Source organism: Dermochelys coriacea, chromosome 20 (assembly GCF_009764565.3).
Source record: "Dermochelys coriacea isolate rDerCor1 chromosome 20, rDerCor1.pri.v4, whole genome shotgun sequence".
Classification (NCBI taxonomy): domain Eukaryota; kingdom Metazoa; phylum Chordata; order Testudines; family Dermochelyidae; genus Dermochelys; species Dermochelys coriacea.
The window spans coordinates 9,974,855-9,984,361 of record NC_050087.2 but is presented as its reverse complement, the minus strand read 5'-3'; positions in this window follow the sequence as shown (position 1 = coordinate 9,984,361).

Here is a 9,507-nt window from a genome sequence, read left to right as displayed (position 1 = left end):
TGTAGCCAGTTGGTGTCGTGGGCTTGTGTGGAAGAATGAGGTGGGCAGTAGAGGTGACTGGGTTGGCAGTTCCAAGCTACCTGCCTCCATGGTGCTGCAACCAGCTTGGCTAGGGAAGCACAGGGCTGAACTTACAGCTGATGTCCCCAGTCCAGGCCAGATAGGTGCATGGTGCAGTGGAACCCAATGGGTGGGAGGAGACTACCTCTCCCCCCATGGCGCCCTCACAGACAGCCAATGGGCAAGGAGCAGCTGTCTATGCCCGGGGGTCTTAGTGTTTGCAGTGTAGCTGTAGCCAAGTGGGTCCCAGCATATGCAGGGGGAGGGGAGGCAAATCTCTTTCATTGGACCAACTTCTGCTGGAGAGAGAGAGCTTCAGAGCCACACCAAGCCCTTCTTCAGGTGTGAAGTTCTCCCAGCTCACAGCAATGGGCGAGGGCACAGATTGTTCAGCGTAAGGAGTTAGCACATGTTGTAAGTGACCATGTGAGGTGAAGTGGCGCGTTAACACCGCTGCAGGCGCAGGAGAACAAGGGGGCTGGTGGGTTACCGGTGGTTGTAATAAGTCGGAGAGCCAGTGTCTGTTCAGCCCATGATTTTCAGTGTCTAGCCGTTAGGAATTGAGCCTTAACCCACTAGCCCCCCTTTTTGACCTATGTTAACAGGCCCCTCTACCTCGCCTGGCCCCTTCCACAATTTGCTAATGGTGATGGTGCACTCATCTGATGTTATGAAAATATGCTAATGAGTGTGAATATGATGTAACTGGAATATGCTTCATGCAAAAGGCCTCTTGTAAGGTATCATTACAAAGCTTATAATCTACTGTGTGTGTTCATCGAATTTGTATAAATGTATCATTCTTGTATCTGAAACTAGAAATATGAAATATAACTCTGAGGTCCTATTTGTAATTACGCAAAGTGTGGGTCATTAATGGTGGCTTGGAATCTTGATGGCTCCCATTAACCAGGACAACTGGTTGTAAATGGCTCTGTTTACTTATAAGTCTTCCTGTATACGTGTGCTAGCAAGTGAGTAATGAAGTCTTACAGTGACATGTGATCATGTCACCTAAACTGGAATCCATCTTTAACCTGGTGCTTTTCCATTTAGGACGGGTGGGACCCCAGAGAGGGACAAAAGATTCCCGCCCTGTGCTAAAGCCATATAAGGGGTGGAACAGAACAAAGGGGGCTGCAGTCATGAGAAATCCCCTAGCTACCACCTGAGCTGGAACAAGGACTTTACCAGGGGAAAGGATTGTGCCCAGACTAGAAAGTCTGTGAAAGAAGCTTATTGAAACATCTCTGAGAGTGAGATTTTATCTGTATTCAGTTTTCTACTGTATTAGGCTTAGACTTGCATGTTTTATTTTATTTTGCTTGGGAATTTAATTTAATTTAATTTAATTTGTTCTGTCTGTTATTACTTGGAACCACTTAAATCCTACTTTCTGTATTTAGTAAAATCATTTTTTACTTATTAACCCAGAGTAAGTATTCATACCTGGGGGGCAAACAGCTGTGCATATCTATCAGTGTTATAGAGGGCGAACAATTTATGAGTTTATCCTGTACAAGCTTTATACAGGGTAAAACGGATTTATTTGGGGTTTAGACCTCATTGGGAGCTGGGTATCTGAGTGCTGGAGACAGGAGCATTTCTTAAACAGTTTTTAGTTAAGCCTGCAGCTTCTGGGGGATGGGCTCCCACCTCATCTCTAGGGGATCGGTAATAGCTGTAGTAACTGGCAGCTTCAGGGCACTGGGGCAGGGACAGCCCCCTTCCTACTCCCCCCAGGAGATAGCAGCCTCCAAGCATCCCCTGGGGCAGGTGTTTATGTAACTGCTCTACTCCAGAGAAAGCCCCCAGCCCTGCCCTCCCACATGCTTCACCAAAGCCCAGCCACTGGGAGCGGGTCCCCTGGGTTGTCTGCCTCACAATGGCCCAGACCTGCAGGGCTGGGAGAGACCCTGAGCGATGCCAAGGGAATCCCCTTCTCCCTCTCCAGCAGGATGCCCAGCCCCATGGCCTGCTGCCTAGAGAGAACTCCTTAGAGCCGCCCCCACCGGGAGCCAGCCCAGGACGTGGGCTGGTCCCGGAGTCACTGCTGCACTGCAGCCCCTCCACGCTGCTACTGCTACCCCCAACCCACTGCTGCTCCCTTGCACTCCCAGCCCAGCCCCATTCCCTGTGCTGCCCTGCTAAGGCAGGATGGCAGTGGGGGCAGAACAAGGCAGGGGCTGGGTCAGTGCAGGTCCCATTTCATCCATCTCCTCTCTGAGTCAGCTAGTTTTTCCAGCCTCTCCCCGCTGGCCTGGGCGCCATCACTTGCTGGCAGTTTCCGAGGCTCCTGGCCCAGGGAGAGTAAGGTTTCCAGGCATGCCTGGCACCTGGAAATGCAGGTTCTGGTGGTGGTGGGGGGCACTGGAGAATGGAGCCCCCCTGAGTCTGGCAGACAATCCTCGGGCACCCATCCCAGGGTAGTGGTGGTGGGGTGCTCAGTGCACTCCGTAGAGCCATGTTGTTATTGATGTGGGAAGCTGTGTTCACCTCCCCACGCAACAGAGCCAGGAAATAGAACCCAGGAGTCCTGGGTTCTATTTCCCCTTCCCCTTCCTGCTGTAATCACTAGACCCCACTTCCACCCCAGAGTTGGGAACACAGTCCTGGAGACCTGATTCGCTGTCCCTCTGCTCTAACCACTTGACCACCTGCCCTCCCGCCCTCTGATCCATGAAGAAGGCAAGGGAGACTTGACAAAGGGATTCCCTATACCAGCTCTCCAGCGCCATCTGCTGCCCCAGCAGTCCGGTTTGTTTTACAGAGGCCCTGGTTTAAGCATTTATTTTCAAGATGAAAATTTTTTGATTAAACACAAGAACAAAATCAAAACAAGTGTTAATATTAAAACAGAGCGATTCTGCAAAACAAATGGCATTATAACTTATCGTAGCCTTTTTTGGAGGCAAAATGTTTGAGTCTCTTATTTTGATGAACATCATAGAATCGTAGGACTGGAAGGGACCTTGAGAGGTCATCTAGTCCAGTCCCCTGCACTCAAGGCAGGACTAAGTATTATCTAGACCATCCCTGACAGGGGTTTGTCCAACCTGCTCTTAAAAATCCTCAATGATGGAGATTCCACCACCTCCCTAGGCAATTTATTCCAGTGCTTCACCACCCTGACAGGTAGGAAGTTTTTCAAACCTCCATGCTGCAATTTAAGCCCATGGCTTCTTGTCTCATCCTCAGAGGTTAAGATGAACTATGCCACCATCCTACTGGCTTCCAGAAAGGCTCAGCCGGCGTGGGGCCCTGCTGCTTGGCAGAAGAGGGTGAGGGCTGGTCTACACGGGCACTTTACAGCGCAGCAACTTGCTCACTCAGGGATGTGAAAAAACACCCCCCTGAGCACAGCAAGTTTCAGTGCTGCAAAGCGCCCGTGTAGCCAATGCCCCAGTGCTGGGAGCTATTCCCCTCGTGGAGGGGTTTTTTTGGAGCGCTGAGAGTCCCAGTGCTGTGCCGTGACCACACAAGCCACGTGAAAGCGCTGCCACAGCAGTGCCAGTATAGACTAGCCCTGAGACTGGGAGGGGACAGGAAGGGCAGGGGGCTCTTCCTCTTCTCCCCTCCCCCCCTCCTGGCCATGCCAGACTGTGCTGTCCTTGGGACAAGGACCATGGCCAATAGCCAGGGCTGGTGTTAAAGGGCTGGGATGGGACAGGCTGCACAGTGCCTGAGGCCGAGGAGCCAGGCCATTTCATCAGGAGCCGGGGTGCTTTGCCCTGAGGGAGGCTGCTGTGCAGGGGCATGCAGATCCCAGCTCCCCCTCATGCCCACAGGGTGGGCTGCACTCAGCCCGTGGCTGGGGAGGGGTTGCTGGTGTAAGGGGCAGGCTCAAACCCTCCCTCCAGAGGTCAGTCCTGTCCCGTCTCCCACAATGCCACAGGGCCATGCCTACCAGGACAGCATCTTGAGGGGTAATTGCCACCTCGCCACTCTCCCAAGCCAAAGTAAATGGGGAGTCCCCCAGGGACCCAGAAACAAACCAGGCACTCTAAAACTCATCCTGCCATCCCCAAACCTAGTGACTCCAGCCAGCCACCCCGCCTTGGAATCCGACCTCGGCTCAGCTCACTGGGCAACATCCATCCCAGAGCTCAACTCTGTTCCCTCCGGCTCATTGTATCTGCAGTAACAGGATAAGCCTCTAGCTTGCCCTTCCGCCATCAGCTGCAGCTTACCTCAGGAACAGGCCTGCCCTAGCGCTCGCTGATTACAGATAAAATGCCAAATTAACAGTTGGGTTGATACTTTATTTTTGCAATTAAGAAGTATACCTGCCCCTCTCCCCGCACCTGCAGGGCTTTGTGACAATTATTCACTCCACAGTGGAGCGGGTAGTGGCTAAATGCTTTTATCCTCTCAGGCTGAAACACAAACATGAAGCTGAGAAAAGCAGGTCTGCAAAGAACCCAATTTAAACAAGTCTGGAAGCAAAACCCAGAAGGAGATTGCACAGCCAAAGACTCAATTGCAGCCTTCCAGCCACAAAGCGCCTTGGAAAGCGTGGAAAGAAAGAAAAGCAACTCTCAGCCCCGTGGGGTGCCCGCCGCATATGAGAGGAGTGAATGCAAGGGCTGCAAACGCTGCCTGCCCTTCAAAGCTCCCAGAGTTGACATTCTGAAATAAGGTTTCCATCAGGTGGTCTGTATTTCATAGCCAACATGAAATAGACAATTTGCTGAAGCTATTGACAGAAATATGCTGCTTCTTAAGGTGCCATAAAGGGGTCAACAGTGTTTGAGATGCTTCTGGTGGGAAGGATGCTCAGCTTCCAGGCTGCTCTAAATGCTCCGCACATAAATAAAGGGGATTTCAAACTCCTGTTTGACAAGCACAGCTGCAGGCCTTGGAACTGTTTGTGCTTTAAAAAATTTAGTCACTGGCAGCAAAGATAAACAAGGAGTCACATGCGTAATGAGAGCCCCAGGACTGCAGGGACCTGGGAGGGGTTATTTAAAAGTTTATTCTCCCACCTCCCCAAATCAGACATTTTTACCTGGGATTAATTCTGGCAGGTGCTTGAAGTGTTTGTTTCCCTTTGCAATACCCAAAACACAATTTTGAGACTATTTTAAACTGACAGCTAAAAAATGTGATCAAAGCAAAGGCAGCAGAGCTAATGCACCACAGCACCAGGGAACTTAACACTTTCTTAAAGAACCTTCCCAAAGCGGAATCGTCCTAGGGCCCATTCAAAGTGTGAGCTCTCGCTTCAGCTCAAGTTCTAAGGGCACAGCACCAAACTGCAACAGAACAAACCTATCCCAACATAAAAGTTCTCTGCTTCTGAAAGCCAAACTCGTGTGACATGCAGGCTGACTTGTAAGCCTGGGTCCTACAAACATGTATTTAATGCTATGTGCAGAGTCCAATTCAATGGGACCACATGTGCCTACAGAGAAGCACATTTAGATAAAAAGAAAAGCAGTACTTGTGGCACCTTAGAGACTAACAAATTTATTAGAGCATAAGCTTTCGTGAGCTACAGCTCACTTCATCCGACGAAGTGAGCTGTAGCTCACGAAAGCTTATGCTCTAATAAATTTGTTAGTCTCTAAGGTGCCACAAGTACTGCTTTTCTTTTTGCGAATACAGACTAACACGGCTGCTACTCTGAAACCTGACATTTAGATAAGACTTTGCACAACCAGGTTTAAATCACCTTCTTTGTTAACTCTGGGCCAGAGCTGGCTGCTGGCATAGATTGCCATCGCTCCAATGTAGAGTTCTGACAATTTCCCCTAGCTGATGATATCCTTCTGTTTTAAATTTTGTGTCACAGGCTTCAAAATTATGGGGATTTTTCTTTCATTCATGAAAGATTTTAGAAATAGCTTCCAAAAGAAAAGTGTAAACAAATACAGACAAGTGTTCAAGGAACTGTACTTTGGATCATCACAATCTCTGTTTACATTAAACTGGTAACAGGTTCATATTTTCAGTAACTGACTTGGGATGGTGAACTCCTTTGATTTTCACAGAGCTTAGACTCAAGTTTCTCATTCACTTTTGAAAATGGGATTTAGGTCTTGGCTATCAAGGGAATACCATGAAACTGACTGATATGTTTTGCAGACTGCCAAGGTTGAAGATTAGGTTAATCATTGTGATTGGTATTTTGTTTACATGTAAAGTCAGTGTCTATGTTATTACTTTACCATAAGTTACACAAACTGAGGAAGATACTGACAGATGCAGTAGCTAGTGCACTTCAGACTCAAAATTAGGTTCATCAGAATTGGTAATTTGGTTCACGCTAAGGCTGGGGGAGCAGGGGGGTTGGTTTTGTGACAGAATAAATTAGGAGTCTTGCTGTTTTACGAGACAATGGAATTTATGTTTAAATCTTAATTTTGTATTTCCTAATATTGTCTGCATTGGAAACTGAGAAATGAGTGATGGGCATGACTGAAGGTCCACCTGATGGAAACCTTATTTCAGAATGTCAACGCTGGTCAGGTCAATGCAGCTGTTTGGGAATAGGGATGCCAGTGGTATAACCCACATTCAGGGGTTATACCACTCTTATTCCAGTAGAAGAGTGGTTTATTGGGGGTGGTCTAGCTTAAACCCCTTCCTCAATTGATATAAACCAAACTAAGGCCCTTTGGATATTGAACTCAATGTCCACGAGCATCAGACCCATGCAGTTAGAAAGTCTGAATTTTAACCATTCACTTAAACCAAAAAATATTTTCCCACACCAACAAGGCCAAAGGCTCTTAAGTAATTTAAGCATTGGAAATGTTACCTACAGCCTAAAATCTATTTGTGCTGTTCTAGGTTGCCACTACTGGGGGCTCATTTTCCTCTTGCTAGACTGGATCAATTACCTCCTTAAATCAGATTTATTCTTCAATGCACAGCCTTGTTAAAGGCATACACAGCTCAATCTCACTACAATCTAGAATTCATCACACGGTGCTGGAGGTAATGTAATTTACCATTCTGAGATGATGGAATTCTTGAGAGCAGACAGGGCTGCTTATAGGATTAGCGAGATGCTATAAAAAGGTTATTTTTCTCAGAAGACAAAGGAAAAGGAAATAAAATGGCCTGCTAAAGTGGTGTAAGATGACAAGGTAGTGTGAGCAACCCAAAAAGCAGGTTTTATTGAAATATGAACAAAATTACAGCCATGGACAGCTTTTAGGAACAGCATTTCCAAAACATGAGAAACAAAACAAAAGCTCAAACTCTGGTTATTTTCACCCGAGAAATGAACTAAACTCTTAACTGTGTCTCTTTTCTCTACATGGCTCATTGTTTTAGCTTTATGCAGTGTAACATTACTGCCCTGCGCAACGCAAACACAAACACACAGCGGTGTCCCCAAAAGCACTTAAAGTGCAACCAAAGCAGCTCCCTCCACAATGCTGGTTTGAGCGCATTTGGCCAGGTTTTCCAATAGCCTCCATTCTTCTTCAGGGGAGCTCCTGGGTAATCTTGAATATCTGCTAGCAAGTTGTGGGACCCCTTGTTCAGAAGTGCACCTAACTAGTGCAGGAATGGTGGCCCAATGGCTATTAGCTAGTACCACTGTTGCTAATGGCCCTGTGTACCCATAATCAGACTAAGAAGTTGTAGGTTTTCAGCCCATCCTGAACACTTCGACAAATAAAACTTTAGCTCAATGCACTTTTTTTTTAAAAGGAAACCAGAGAGTAACTTTTCCCAATGGGTTTCTCAAACTTCCCCTTATTTCTAACCCTGGAGGAGCATCAAGGTGCTGGGTGGTCAGGTGAAGCTTTCTTGTAAGGAAGACCACCACTGATTTATCCTACATACAGACATTCTGCCCCAGCTCACTGCAGTCCTGTGCCTTGAGACAGTCACTTCCACCACCGCGAAGCTGCTGCGACATACTACCACAAGTGCAAGGGCACCAAGGAACTGGGCCCCATCTCTCTCTGCAGGAGGCACCATCCAAACATCAGATCTGGCTCCGATTTTGGAAAATGGCTATATTTCTACACAAGGCAGATGGTGCTGGGCAGTCTCTGACAGCATAGCCCTGGTTTCCAGCTCAGGTACAAGTGCCTTTGGTGGGTCCATTTCAGCAAGAACACAGCATTTTAGAGTTACATATTCTGGACCAGATCTTCAGCCGGTATAGAGAGGCATGGCTCTACTGAAGCCAATTCACACTAGAAGAGGATCTGGCCCACTGTACACAGTTCCTGTGCATACCACTAATTACAGCTGTATCTGGGTGCCAACAAGAACCACTATTTTCAAGGAATTAAGATTCAGTCACAGTTTTGGTCCAGGCTGAAACTTGGTCACAGGCAAGCACCTTCCCAGCTGCCAGTTTGAGGGTGACAAACAAAAGATCGCCAGATACTTCTCCACACTTTTTGAAGTGGTTCTCCTATTCATTAGGACATTTCACAGGCCATTAGTCTACAACAGGGTCCCCAACGCGGTGCCCGCGGGTGCAATGGCACCTGCCGGGGCAGTTGTGTGCGCCCGCAGGACACCGCACCACCAAAATGCCGCCGCCAAGCAAGGCCACAGGAGAAGCGTTGCTGTTTCTCAGCAGCGACGTTTCTTTCCGCTGCCGCTTATCAGTGGCGGGGTGTCTGGTGCCCGCCACAGTCTTCTGGGAATAGGAATGTGCTATTCCCACAGAAAGGTTGGGGACCACTGGTCTACAACCTCAGCCAATGCCCATGGGGCTTCTGAAGACATAGAACAGCTTTTCTAAGCAAAGCAGCTATAATTTTTCTCTGAGTTCACATGAGATTGAGATCTCATAGGGGAGTGACATGTATCTTAAGGCTGCCTTCCACACCAGCACTGCTAGAGAGGATTAGGGCCTGGTTTCATTCTGGAGCACAGATGGGCCCTTACCCATTCCTGTAAGTGACTCCAAAGCCTGGAACAGGGCCAGGCTTCAGCACAGCTCAGGTATATGCCGCTGTCCTGTGTACAATACACACAAACTCTGTTTTAGCAGAGATGGATCCCTCCAGCACTGCTGTACTTGGTGGGGATGACAGACCAAATGAACTGACTGCTCACAAACTAAGGATAACTAACATGGAGAGAGGGCTGAAAAGAATCAACAGGATTGATTCCTCACAATCCAAACCCACAAATGAAAAACCTGTGGGTGTTAGAGCAGCAGAGAGCTTGTAACTTCAAGAGACAAGAGCAGCTGAGTGCAGAGTTCAGGAGCGCTTTGCCTAACTCTGCAGGAGCGGAGGGGACATCAGAGTAGATCTCCTCTTCTCTAAGATGTCCCCTTTCAAGTTAAGGTCCTATCTTTCAGAGGGTTAAGAATGAAAACACCCTTGCAGTTGCAGTACCTTATCTGCAACCTACTAGATAAAAGGTTATAATCATCTTGCTTCTATTTCAGTTAGGCTCCCCCAAGCTGCCAGACCCCTTTTGGGTATGCTTTGAAAGGGGTGTATGTTGGTTATTTATTGC